At 46.4% G+C, this 14,242-nt stretch overlaps 1 protein-coding gene across 3 annotated transcripts in view; it reads right to left on the bottom strand.

Moving 5' to 3' along the window:
* LOC122873028 (NACHT, LRR and PYD domains-containing protein 12-like) overlaps positions 1-14,242 on the bottom strand; it is a 1,034,258-nt gene that overhangs the window by 28,046 nt on the left and 991,970 nt on the right. Inside the window, exon 1 of one of the 3 annotated variants that reach the window (XM_044189282.1) lies at positions 2,943-3,071. The exons of the other annotated variants lie outside the window; for them this stretch is intronic. The gene's annotated coding sequence lies outside the window, so the exon portion shown is untranslated. Of the gene's footprint in view, positions 1-2,942; positions 3,072-14,242 lie in introns of those variants that run through there. 3 annotated transcript variants of the gene reach the window in all.

The raw sequence follows: 14,242 nt of genomic DNA, 5'->3' as shown, positions 1-14,242 counted from the left end.
GGGACCCGAGGCATGATGGGAAATGCAGAGAAACCACGGGCGCGGCTGACCTCCCTAAACATAGAGCAGAGAGCGTGAAAGTGAGCGCGGAGGCGGCGTGTTTACACGAGGCAGAGACTCTGTGGCAGCCGTGTTGGAAACACCGGGACCAATGCTTTGATGGCGGAGGATCATCAGGGCGGGACGCGGCGTCTTCAGTCATTTAAGCGAGGGGATACCGCCGTTTTACTGAAGAACCGCCGCTGGGTTTTACATCTGAACCCCAGATGGAAAACCACGACCAAAGCCAAACCGAGTGACGCTGTTTTTGAGTCGTGCACATGCTCGGATTTATTCTTCCGACCAAACCAGAGCATCCACAGACACGCCTCCTGACGAAGCGTCGCGGCGCTCTGCGTCTGCGCGATGTGCGTTTGCTAACACGTTAGCCGTAGCATCTTGAATAGCCGATGGCACAGGCACCTCGTATAATGCAGCTTTAATACAGCTAACATCGCTGTACAAAAACACAGTTTTAATCGTTTAATTGTTCATTTCTTTGAAAATCTACTCGCAGAAACAAGTTAATTCCCCATTTTGAGTATTTCATCGTTACTGTCGCGTGGAGACCGACGCGAAAACCACTTGCTGGCGCTCTGGAGTTATTTTAACGAGAAGGGAAAAAGTTTGCAGATGTATCTCCTAATCAACACCAGTGTTTCAACATCAGAGTTTTAAAGCGGCCGACTATGAGTCAGACAAAGGTCTCATGAAGAGTGACGGCAAAGTATAATAAGACAAAAGGTGACGAAATGTTGGCTGCGATGACGCTCTGCTGGTTGATTTCCATTAGGAAAGAAGAGAAAAAAGGAAAGAAGGAGTTATTAATATTTAAACTGAGAGGACATTTTGGAAAAAGCTCTGCGTATACTTAATGTAAAATATACAGTTAATCAGCTAAAACATGCAAAACTGTCCTCATGGATCTTTAAACCTCTCCGTTTGGCTTCGTTTAGTTTCAGCTTGGCTCGGTGGCCGACTGGCTGAATAATGCATCGTGGGTAATAGGAGCTCTGTGGTATTTCCATTCAAGCGGAAAGTTCCCATATTCCCCGCACAGAGCTCCGCCGGCAGATAATCAGAGGAGAGGCAGCGGCGAGATCAGGGGATGAATTTTAAAAGTCTGGATCTCTCTTGGCGGAGAGAGGAAAGCTTCAGTTTGCGGGCGATCGGCCTGTCGGAGCGAGTTAAATCTCCCCCCGAGAGGAACTGCGCGTCTCTGACAAAACACAGACAGATGTCTGACAGCCGCGCTCGTGTTCTCGCTTTTATCTGCTTACAGTCCCACGTTAATGCCGTTCGCCCTCCGGAAATCAGAAACAGAAGTCTTCCCGTCTTCGTTTTCCCGACAGGCGGCTTGCGAGTTGCGTCACGTGTCCTCTCTCCGCAGCGTGCCCGTCATCTAACGTTAACCCTAACCAGACAAACCCCACCTGCCTCGTAGCGCTGCGGTTCGTGATTTCCTGCATTTCCCAGAATGCCACCGGACAGCTCCCGCTGCACGCGCCTACACTCGTATTCAGCTTTGTTTACGTGGAAGCAGAACAACAAAACCCTGTGTGAGTCGGGGAAACTGCTGTGTGATTCCAGGGAAAGATGAACGTTTGACCAAACGGGAAGTTCAGCTAGTCAGCGGGACTCAGTGGAAACTGCAGCTTTGTTCTTCCGCGCCGGCCAAGTGGGTCACACGTCGAACACCAGTCAGCAGAAAGAAACTCATTTAAATATTTGTGCGTTCAGGAACTTCCTGGAGTTCAAACTGTGCATTTTTTCATCCGTCTCCGTGGTGACTTCAGGCTCCACTTCCTGTCTGTCTCTCCCCCAGCCGGGCCGACACAAGTCATCAAGCTCTCTCTGCGAGGTTTCTGAGTGACCGAAATTAGTCAGTCTGAGAGTCTGCTGAGTCAGCAATGACACACACACACACACACACACACACACACACACACACACACACACACACACACACACCATCAGCTCCAGCCTCTTGAAGCTCGGCCACGCCAGCAAACTGTGAAAAACTGCAGCGAAATCAATACATTTCAGTCATGGCAGATTCTCACGAGAGGAAAAGTAAATCTGGGCGAATCCTCAGCGTTCAAGTTCGACGTTGGTGACGCGCGGGTTCTCGGCGGCGAGCTTGACGGTGCTGAACTTTAAGGGAACGGAGAGCCGGAGAGTCCGAGACAGAGGAAGCTATCGTCGCTTATCGGCTGCCAGCGTCCAGTTTTACTGAGCCTCGTCTGTCGGAGTATAAACTGCGGGTCCGTGGTACAAATGTATTTTCAATAAACTTATTGTCCTGTTAGCGATCAAGCTAACGACAGCTGTGTGTAACTCTGTATGGCGTGTCCTGTCCTGTTTGTTTAGTGCTGTTCTGTCACCGCCAAGGTGTTTAAACGAGCTTCAAGCTAACGCTGGTACGACGCGTCACATGGTAATCTCTGTGTGACATTGCACAAATAAAATCGATACATGAAATAATTAATAACAAAATTCAAAAGGTGAGATATTCAACAGATGTAATGTAAACTTACCAGGCCTACGTTCACCACAAACTTTATTTTCTGCATGAACTAAGACAAAGCGGGCAAATTCCCCGGGCCCCCAGGGGCCTAAAAAGCTCCAGAATCACTGCGTTTGTGGTCATTTGATTAGCTGACATGACAGGAGCCTTAAGGTTCTTCTTTAGTACCTGATCCAGTCACAAAAAGAGTTTAAGACCTTCATTATTTCCACTGATGTTCAGTCTACATTCTGAAATGACCGCTCAGCAAAGAAATACAGCACAAACCGCACAGAGGGGTTCATAGGAGCCCAGCAGGTAAGGTTTGCCCCAGGGCCCCCCAAGCAGGTTAATCTGGCCCTGCGGGGGAACCGGCTGCTGAAGAGTGCTGACTCACCTCCACATGTTAGTATATAAACTGTAGACAAACTCTCTCCTGCTTTAATACCGAGGCGGGACCTGCTGCTTGAGGAGTGGAAGTACTGGCCCCGAGAGGTTCGGAAGAACAATTAAAAAACATATGCGGGTTTAGGTTTCAGTCGTCTGTCAGTGAAAAAACTCCTCCAGCCCCGCTGACAATGGTCTCTGGTGCTGACGTGGACCTGAGCACCACGTACTTTTGTTGTTTCCTCAGCAACCGGATCCCTCTGAGAGAAGCCGAGCCGTCGCTTCACATGGTGTCGGGTCTCGGCCATATTGAATCCGAATGGGAACGGCAGTGTTGGTTTACGCTCCTTCCTTCAATAGCGGAGGGACAATGGGAGCGGGACAGGCGAGAGGCCCGGTCCGCCCTGGATACACTGAGGCGAGACAGACACAGCATTGAAGAGGACGAGGGTGCATCAGAGACCAGCGCCGGCTAATGTGCAAGTCTCAGGTTCAGTGTCTGGAGAAAAGGCTCCTGGTTGGTAACAGTAGACAGGAAGCTTTGTGGAACTCGAAAGCGTCTTTATGCCGCAGAACAAACCGCTGCAGTGTAGATCTCCGCTCACATCGCTGTGGACTAAAGGAAGGTCAGCGGCGTGGGACGTTACTGTCTTGTTGTCACGGTTTGACTAAATGCAGCCGCATTGCCAAACCCGACGCTGATCATAGACGATTCTGTTCGGTGATAATGTTTTCACATCCAAAGCCAATTTTAAAAATGATTCTGTTTGGCATTTTATTTCGCTGGACGGCAACAGAAGTGAGACGGAGACGGAGATTAACAAAGGTCCCCAGGCGGGACGCAATCCGGGGAACCGAATTAACGTCAGCATGCTAACGTGCTCACAATGACGACGCTGGCACGTTAGCGTTTAGCAGGCGTAATGTTCGCTATCTTGGTTTAGCGTGTTAGCATGCTAACATTTGATAATTAGCACTGAACACAGAGTCCAGCTGAGGCTGACGGGAATGCGATTAGTTCTGCAGGTGTCTGGTCATGAAGCAAAGTGTCTTTTGACCTGATGATGGCGCTAGAGGAAAAGTCAGAGGAGTCATCCAGAGGGGCGACCACGGCGCCGGCGTTAGAGCCCTGAAAAGAGGAGCGTTTGCATGGAAGACGCACGGACGCAAACTTTCCTCAGATCATGTGTAACGTGACAGGAGGGAGGAAGTGACGTCTCCCTTAACGTAGCTCATCGGCTGCACGCTCCCCCTGCTGGAGCCCCCTGGTAACTACTCCTGCTCGCACTGCTGCTGCAACTGACAGTAAACATTATAACCACAAAATAAAACATGAAATGCTCAAATATCAGAATATGAGGCCATTAAAAGTTACTCTGCTACTGGATCTGACTCGGTTCTGGTAATGCACGTTATTCCATCCGGGATGAGCTTCATCCCCATCCAGAACGCCGACCTCCACGGCTTTTTTTTTTTTTTTTTACATAAAAGACGACAAAAACAACAACCGCCTCATAAAAACATCACGTTCACGTGCAGATGTGTTGAAAGGCACTTTGTAAGAAAGCTAATGAAGCCCTGATTAGATCATTTTTTTGTATCAAAGCAACAAAACATTTACACCGAATGTAATCTGCCAAAACATTCACCGTCAAAGTATTTCACTTATTTTCCTACAATATGAGCTCCTGGCAACTAAAGCACGACTAACATTTTTATGGTTATGTCAACTCATAAGGTTTGGGAAAGACTGTGTCTCGCTTAAACTCCCTGTAAAAACGGCAGTTTGGTTGCATGGGAGTTACAAACAGTCCGCTCAGATAAACATCAGCGTTGGGAAGACGGAAACGAGCGGAGAAGTGGTGACGGCTTCTTCTTCTGCTGCCTTTTCCTGTAATTGTCCTCCATTGTTTAAAGGCAGACGAAGGTGCGGAGGAGCAGCTGGTCACCTGCTGTCAGAGCGGCAATGGCAGGAAATCCACCGTAAACACTCGCTCTGCGTTCAGCGGCGGTTCTGCTTACCGTCTCTCATCCCAGAGGACTTCTGACTGATTGGAAAAGCTTTTTTCCAGATGCTTTTTTTGTTCACCGTTCATCCTGAAAACAATGAGGTCATCCACTATTCTGGCTCTCTCCAAACAGGAATCCCTAAACAAAGTTCAGCTCGTTCATGTTTGGCTGCAGCGTTTTGTGTGTGTGTGTGTGTGTGTGTGTTCGCTGGTGTGTGAACTGTTACTGAAGGACATGAATGGGAGTTTGTAACTTGGACGGTGGCGGCCTTCCACCTCCCTGACAGTGACATCAGCTGAGAGCAGGAAGGCTGCGAAACAGACTGCAGTGTCGCGCATTTACAAACCGCGCCACGTCTTTTTGAAAGACAAAATCTAAATATTGTAACTCTTCGTTAAATTAAGTTACTGGCAGACATCGGAGAGGAAGAAACATTTGCACAAGCCCTCTGTGAGGACACCGGCTGCTTACATTAGAAGGTTTTATTCAGCAAATGAACAGGGACGGTGATGAACAAGACTGTAAACAAACCGGACTTCCTCTGTAGTCCCTCGCTAAAAGTTTTACAGGCTCCCTACAAACGTTTTCCGTACAACAAAGACGAAAATGATCAGTTTTCTGTCCTGCTTTTTGTTTTATGTACCAAGATACGTCACGTTTTTGTCAGCAGATTTCTGTGAGTCTACTCTGAGACTGCACCGAGGCACAGCGGTGCTCTTAGCTAAATGCTAACTTCAGCATGCTAACCTGCTCACAATGACAACACGAACACGCTGATGTGTGCTGATGCCGTTTCCGTTTCGTGCTTCATCAGGCGAGGCTGTGACGGACAGTGTGCACGACTCTGTCTCTGAGACCTTTGGTGTGAAACAACAGGTAATGTTTACCGCGGTCGCTATCCTAGATTAGCGTGTTCGCATGCTAACATTTGCTAATTAGAGCGAAAACCTAAACGTTCAGCTCAGGCTGATGGGAATGATGATGATGATGATGATGATGATGATGAATGTATGAACCAAATTTCATGTCAATCCATCAAATAGACATTTCACTTCAGTCTGGACCAAAGTGCTGGACCAGCCATCCCCCGGACCCTCTTCGCTAAACCTGATTTGTGTACATCCAAGAATTTAAAAATGATCCCTCACCATGTTAAGACCACATTTCCCATCAGCCCCTTTGCTCTCTATCCCTCTCTATGTCGCCCCTGAAGAGGATTAAGTCTTTTTTGTGTTCACTCCTTTTAGCATCTTCTATCAGCAGGAAGTCTGGACGCTTAACCTCAGTTTGATCCGTCAGATTTCCCTCCGAAATCTGACCTCCCTGATTACATCATCATGTGTTTACGGAGATATCTAAACTTTGATTTGTAATCATTTATTGCTGTTGAAGCACTTCACTTGTCACGTACCTGAATGTGGCCTTGATTTCCTTATTGTCCCGCCACCTCTGCGCCGTTAATAGCTCACCGCTGAGTCCAGTTCAACAGCTAAAGGTTAACTCTGGCAGGTAAACAGTGACTAACGCGCAGCGGCCCGCCCGGCTCTCTGGGAATCTGGTGACACATTAAACCTTTTCCTGGAGCGGGCATTAACCCGCCGCCCCGTGCTGCTAGCCTTGGCATCGGTGTGAGGAGAGACACATCATCACGTTCATGAGAAGCTGCATGACGGCAGTTACAGTCAGGTCATTAGCATCAGTGTAGCGTCATTTGAAGGAAAAAGCATGTTACATGTGTAAGAAAAATCTGTTTTTGTAGAAATATATATATCTAAAACTTCTTCTCTGAACTCATTGCCGTCGCTGTAAAACATTCCTGTATAAAAAGCGGCACGGCTCATTTAAATAAGACTTTCGTGGAATTATTAATACATTCATTTTGTAACTTGTCGTCTCTCCATGTGTTGTAGTTTTATTTTCACAGCCATGCTCTCAGTCTCGTTTCCACAGTTTTCTGGTTCAGTGAGCGGTTCGTTTCAGCCGTGACTCACTGTACTCAGGCCCGTCTGGAGGAGGTTTTTGTTGTTCTCAGCCGACCTTCAAGGAACAGATCATTCATATTTGTTCTTGGCTCTGTGCCCTCATTGTAGTGTAGACGGGGGGGAGGTTTGTCTTGGCACAGCGCGCTGCTGGCAGGGCGACTCAAACATTCAGCCTCCTGCCAAACGGCTCTCACCTCGGCTGCTGCGCTCCAATCACCTGGTTCAGTGCTGAAGGAAACAGGAAGTCAGACGGAGATCGGGACCAAGGTCACCCACAACCCCCACCGACAAGATTTCCTCAGCCTCTGGTTTTAAAGTGCTGTGTTGCAAAAATGACACACGATACTTTCCATTTCAAACACAAACCAGAAGCTCGGTACAAAATAAAAGTTTGAAATTAAAACAAATCCCAGGTATTTCTTCCTGGAACATGGGTGTGGCTGACGGTGGGCCAGGAGTTTAGGCCATCCTCCCTCCACAGGTGACCTTGTGTGCACATTTTAATATATAATAATTGTCTTCGCTTGCTTTGCAGTGAGTTTGCAGTGGCACCGTCATGGGTGGTGGGTAAAGGCTCAGTAAAAACAGGTTTGAACCCAAAAGCAGGGCTCTGAGGCCAGGCGGTTAAAGTAAAAAGTTCAAGTTTACTCGAGGTTGAAAACAGGCAAAAGTCTAAACCAGGCAGGCAGGCGGGACGAGGCAAACTTATCCAACAGGTGTCCAAAAGGCAGGCAAGCCGAGAAAACGGCTAGACCACTAAGGCAGAAGCTTAATAGACGATTTGGGGTTGGGGGGGCCAGTGGAAGTGGACCGGTATATATGCTACTGGGCTGATGGGGAAGTGGGAACAGGTGTGCGGAGGAGGTCAGGTGATGGGGGAATGGCAGGGACACAGGGGTTACTGCAGGGCAGGTGGGAGTAGCAGGATCTGAAACGACAGTGGAGTTAGTACCTGGCAGGTGGATCTCCCCAGTCCATCTAAGTCTAGGCCTGCCCTCGGTCGGTCCCCCGCGCCAGGACGAGCTGTTTTTATTGGTCCTTTGTCTTATTAATTCACCATTGGCCTATTTGAACCCTTATTTGTAATAAAATGCTTATTTTTTATTCGCACTATTGACATTGTTTATCTTAAATGTACGTGTACAAATAAACGTGTTGTTTTTGGATTTAAAGTCACACTGAAACAGCAGTTAGCGTCTTTAGTTAAAGTAATGTGATGTTATGACACGTGGGCGGAGTTAAGTGATGAGAGCGGTTTAAGTGAATTGATTGGATTGTGGAAAAATCAGCGAGATAAGGAGTCGGACTGTTCACCTCCACACACACCTCCTACTGTTGCTCTGTTAGCTACCCACGCTAGCTAACGGTCAAGTTTTACAGTATGTGACGGGTTAGCTAGTCTAGCCAAATCACACTTGATCGGATACATTCCTGTAATTCCAGAGGAGTCATCAAAATATTTTATTGTTTTTCACGAAGAGAAAAGAGAGACATTTTGATATACTCTTAATGCTTTTTTGACACATATTTAGCATGTAAGCTAGCAGGAGATAAATGGAGAATTACCAGGGAAACACAGGATGCTGCGAACGCACCAGCGAACACTGTGCAGCCGACAAACAACCACACAGGAAGCAGATGCGACATCTTAGCAACATTTTAGCATCCATCTGCTACACGCCTAACAATTAGCCAATAGCAACACCTTAGCTAGTACTGTGAATTAGCCAAGTGGTAGCTAATGTGTACACCAGTGGTTCCCAACCTTTTTTGCTTGTGACCCCATAGAATAAAGCAATTTCTACTTGTCGTAAACTGTTGGATATTTCTATTGTTTATGATTTATAAGTCAGCCAATAAGTGATTATTTGGGTAGTTAATCTTTAGAGGCCTGAAGACGTAAACGTCTTAACAAGAAAGCAAAGATAAGAGGAAGAAATAAATATACCTTTGTGTAGCAAATGTTTATTTTTCCTCTGCTTTGCTATAATTGTCTTGCACTCCTCAGATTAATCTTGCAACCCCTTTGGGGGGTCCAGACCCCCAGGTTCAGAACCACACCGAGCAGCAAAACACTTTAGCATTTCTTCAGAATCATCGTGGTTTCTGCAGTCCAGTTCAACATGTTTATGTTGCTGTTTAACGGAATGAGGACAGGTTTCCTGTCAGCCGCCGATGAACCAGCAGCATGTTTGGAAAGTAAATCTTCATGCGCGCTGAGGTCATGTGGTTCCTCTGCCAAGCCAGCAGCCCGACGGGAGATTCTGCCTCGTCCTCGCTGCGAAACGCAGCTTGGTGATGAGATCAGAGGTTACATAACCGAATCATTACTTGATCTCCTCTGTGAAGTGATGGTGGCTCGTCGCCAGCTCTGTGACAACGCAGAGCGGTGTGTGCTGAGAGGAAAACCTCCCTCCTCCTCTTCGTCTGAAGCTGTAAACACTGATCCTCTCCGTCTGTCCGTTCACCTCGCCGCCTCGCTTTCTTTCTGTTAACCTGGATTCAGCCAGCGCTGTTTTATCAAGGGCCAACACCCTGCTGACGAAACCCAGTGCTTCCTTTTTTATTTCGTCTTTATCGTCTTGTGTTTATCTACATTTTCATCTTACCTTTCAGCCTGATATATTTGATGTCTTTGGAAACTTTAGGATCCTGACCAGACTGTTAAAAATGTTCTGCTAGTGCAAAATATGATTGCAACTCATCCAGAGTACAATTTCTCATTTATTCATGCAACTTCTGTGTGACTTAATCACATCACACTTTCAGCATGCGGTTTTATCGCCTTATACACTGGAAAGTCTCCACCTTTTCTAGTCGTTCTGTGTATTATTGAGGTGCCAGTGCAGTTTGATTACTTCAGCCTGTTTGAATAGAAACTTGTGTGTCAATATCTTGAAAGAATAAAGAATACGATCAAAACATTTGATTTGTATCAGAAGCAGGTTGAAATTGCAGTTTTTCTGGTGTTTTTCGAAAAATTAAGACTTCTACGTCTATATAATAGGCAAAAAGTACAAAATACGATGGAGATTTTAGCATCATTTTAGTTATAGTTATAGCTATGTTAGCAAACAGTTGCCTACTTCCACATCCAGCAGTTACAGAGCAACACGATCCTAAAAAGCTCTGTAGAGCTGCAGAGTGATGATGCAAAAGTAAATCAAAATGCTGATTTCACATCGTGTGATCGTTGTTTGGGCCCAAAGAAAAGAGACAACAAAGCTCGAGTATTTTCAAGGTTTGCAGATTTAAAGGTCAGTCTGACATTTTAAGGAATCCCCATTAGTTGTCTTGATCAGAGTCACTGACAGGTCCATGATGTGGTTAGCCTAGCTTAGCACAAGGACTGTTAGACGAGCTCCATCAAAAGAGAAAAATATCCACTTTCCAACAACTCCAAAGCCCCCAGATATCTACATATCGATTCCTCACGATCCTGCCGTCTCATCCAGTGACCCTTTTTGGGGGGTCGTGACCCTCAGGTTGAGAAACTTGCGGAGACTGTTTGGGACTAACTAACAAATGTTTGGGTAATGGTTTCCATTACGCAGTTCAAAGGCGTGGTAAAAAATAGAGGAAAAGATGCAGTTTCATGTATTTGAGTTTTATTTTGGTAAAAGTTTTTGCGTCAGCTCTCTGCCTTCTGCAATTAGAGCTCTGAGTCATGGGGTTAACAATAGCCGAGCTGCGTAATCACATAAAGCCGGCTTATCTGTCTCGCCAAGGGCACCCAGTGTACTCTGACCCCCCCTGTGTGTGTGTGTGTGTGTGTGTGCAGAGATAAGCAGTCGGAGTGCGGATCCATTAGGAGGAAGTGAAATGGAGCAAAAAAAAAAAAAAACTGGTCGTAGAGGAGCAACAGAGCAGGTAGACGATCAGATCAGATCAAATCCGCGGAAACACACGTCAGATTTAACAGCAGCAACCAGAGGTGGAAGAAGCACTCAGATCGTAACACCACAGTGTAGAAATACTCTGTTACAGGTAAAAGTCCCGCGTTCAAACTCTTGCTTAAGTACAAGTACAAAAATATTTGCATCAAAATGTACTCAAAGTGCTAAAAGTAGTCAGAGTCAGCTTTAATGCGGCTTTACGCAGGTTTACACACACGCTTTGGTGTTTTGTTCAATAAACATAGAAGAAATATAAAGAAGTATAAAGAAACATAAAGCAGGTAGAGATATTAAAGAATATTAAACAAAAATATTATAAGAAAATGATAAAGAATATGTACAATATGACGGCGTGTTATTTAAATTACAGTGGGGGGGTATAATGAGTCCGTGTCAGCGGGGGTCCCGGGCCTCGTTGACGAGGCTGCAGACGGGAAGAAGCTGTTTCTGTGGGGTGAGGTTTTGGTCCTGATGGAGCGCAGCCTCCTGCCGGAGGGGGGAGTCTGAAACTGTTTGTGTCTGGGCTGGGAGGGGTCCGCCACCATCTTTCCTGCTCGCCTCAGGGTCCCAGTGGGAAGGTAGACTGCAGCCAGTCGCTGATCACAGCCCTCGTCCTTGGCGGTGGCAGCAGCGTACCAGATGCTGATGGAGGAGGTGAGGATGGACTCAGTGATGGCGGTGTAGAAGTGCACCGTCGTTGTCTTTGGCAGGTTGAATTTCTTCAGAGCTCCCACTTCAGGTCCTGGGTGATGACGGTGCCCAGGAAGCAGGAAGGCCTCCACGGAGTCACAGGGGAGTCACACAGGGCGATGGGGGCGGGTGGGGCTGGCTTCTTCCTGTAATCCATAACCGTCTCCACTGTCTTAAGCACCAGGTCTCCAGGTGGTCAGTCTCCCACCTGTAGGCGGACTCGTCCCCACCAGAGGTGAGCCCAGCGAGGGTGGTGTCATCGGCAAACTGCAGGAGCTTGACGGGCTGGCGACTGGAGGTGCAGCTGTTGGTGCTCAGGGGAAGGACGCAGCCTTGGGGGGGAACCGGTGCCGACGGTCCGGGAGTCAGGGACATGTTTGTCCAGCCTCGAGTGCTGCCTGCTGTCGGACAGGAAGTCTTACTCAGTTATTTTGTTCTATTTTATTTGATTTCTATTTACTTCTGTAGTTTAATTAATTTAGTAATTTGTGCTGCAGTTTGCTGTATAAATAAAGTTTGATTTGATTCACCACCTGACTGTGTGTTTCTGTATGTTACTACTACACATACAGGAGAGATGAGTGTGTGCGTTCACTTGAGTATTTCCATTTTCTGCTACTACTTTCTACTTCTGCTCCGCCACACCTCAGAGGGAAATATTGTACTTTTTACTTCACTACATTTATCTGACTAGCTTTAGTTACTTTGCAGATTCAGATTAATAATACAACAAATTATATTTTTGAATTAATTACAGCTGCAACAATAGGAAATGTAGCCTACACATAAATGCATCAATAATTATAATCCTATAATATAATAAATATTATTCTGAAATGAGCCATTCTGCACGATGACTAATAATTTACTTTTGGTACTTTAACTATATTCTGATGCTAAAACTTTTGTACTTTTACTTAAATCAGGACTTTTACTTGAGTACTTCTTCCACCACTGACACACACACACACACACACACACACACACACACACACACACACACACACACACACACACACACACACTCACACACACACACACACACTCACACACAGTGGGTTATGGGGACTTGTGTTTTGTCCCCATAAGGAAGGAGAGTCCCCACAATGTTACTGTGTAAACAGAAATACGTCCCCACAACATGAGTGATACAAGCTCACACACACACACACACACACACACACACACACACACACACACACACAGATCTCAGTTACATAAGCTGCTGTGCTCTAACTGTAGTTTGTGTTGGACGCTGAGTCAAAACCTCAGTGACACAGAGCTGCAGGCTGGAAAACAGTCATCACAGGTTAGTGAGAGGGCGTTCAATGAAAACCATCATTAACCCCCAACAACCCGGGTTTCACCCTCAGCGCGTGCGTTTGGGTGGTTGTTTGTATTTCGGGGATTTCTAACTAACTGTGATGCTGCCTTCATGTGCTGGCGAGGAAAGTCTGACATCTGCCAATCCTCCAAACTGTTGTCAGCGATGCGTTTATGGTCAGCAAACGCACCAAGTTCTTTTACATTTTCATTGTTTCAAACCTCATCTTTGAACAGACGTTCGGTGTTTTTGCATTTCTTAAGTGCCTCCCTTTAAAGCAGCATTCATTGTTACTGGAAATGATGAGCGCACATACTGGTCGAGCTGTGGAAGACAAAAGTCGGCGCTGGGCAGACATTACTCACTGTCTTTCGCCGTAAACTGTTCGTAGTAAAAACAAAGTGAGCCCACAGTTTGTTTGGCTGTAAACACATACACCAGCTCTTCTTCTGTTGTGTTTGCTGCCCCAGTGGCTGATACACGTGTTATTTTGAACTGAACTCGGGGACCTGTATCATCAAACTGTTACTCGGTGTTACCGCCAGAAACCACGGGTGTCGCCAAATCAACCGGGACTGAAATCTGAAGGATAATAACTTTGAAGATGCTAAAGATGGCCCCACCTGCTCTCCTGCTGCAAAATGCTAATGCCAGCGTGCTAACGTAGTGACCATGGTGGTTTAGCGTGTTAGTATGCTGACCTTTGCTAATTAGCACTAAACACAAAGAACAGCTGAGGCATTAGTTGGTCATTAGTTTTTTTGGTCATAAACCAATTTTTGACCTGATGATGGCGCTACATGAAAAATTATTTTGGATATTCGTGGTCCCCAGAGGATGAACGCTAATGATTTTTGGGGACCGCGTGACGTTTCCTCTAAAACTAACCATCAGGACAAAATTTACACATGTCCACAAAATATATTCAGTAGAAAAATGATTTTTCTAGATCACATTCTTGCTCCCCAGAGGATGAAGTGAGTTTTCTTCCAGCACCACCTTTAACACTAACTTTACACGTTAGTTAAATCCCCAGAAATGAGGAGTCATTTCAGGACTCAGTGATGTGCAGTTGTTGAGTAGTTTTATTGTTCGTAAAACTATATTTTGATTATATGGACGGCCAGCAGCACTTTAGTGGGTTTATGAGCAGCACCGAAAATAGACAAAGGAATAGGAACAATGCTACACACACACACACACACACACACATCTGCCTCCAATGAGTGCAATCAGATAAACGTCTGAGCTGCAGCGGTGGCGTTTCGGCCACACGGGGAGGCCTGGCGAGGGAATCCAGCAGCAGCAGCAGCAGCAGCAGCTGGCCGGAGGACGGAAACAGAAATGGGGGTGGGAGGGGAGGGGTGGGGTCCTGGAAAAAGTCTGAAATCTGAAAAAGCGGAAAGGG

Source organism: Siniperca chuatsi, linkage group LG3 (genome assembly GCF_020085105.1).
Source record: "Siniperca chuatsi isolate FFG_IHB_CAS linkage group LG3, ASM2008510v1, whole genome shotgun sequence".
NCBI lineage: Eukaryota > Metazoa > Chordata > Actinopteri > Centrarchiformes > Sinipercidae > Siniperca > Siniperca chuatsi.
Note: the sequence above shows the minus strand (reverse complement) of the source record. Positions and strands in the feature narration are given on the sequence as shown.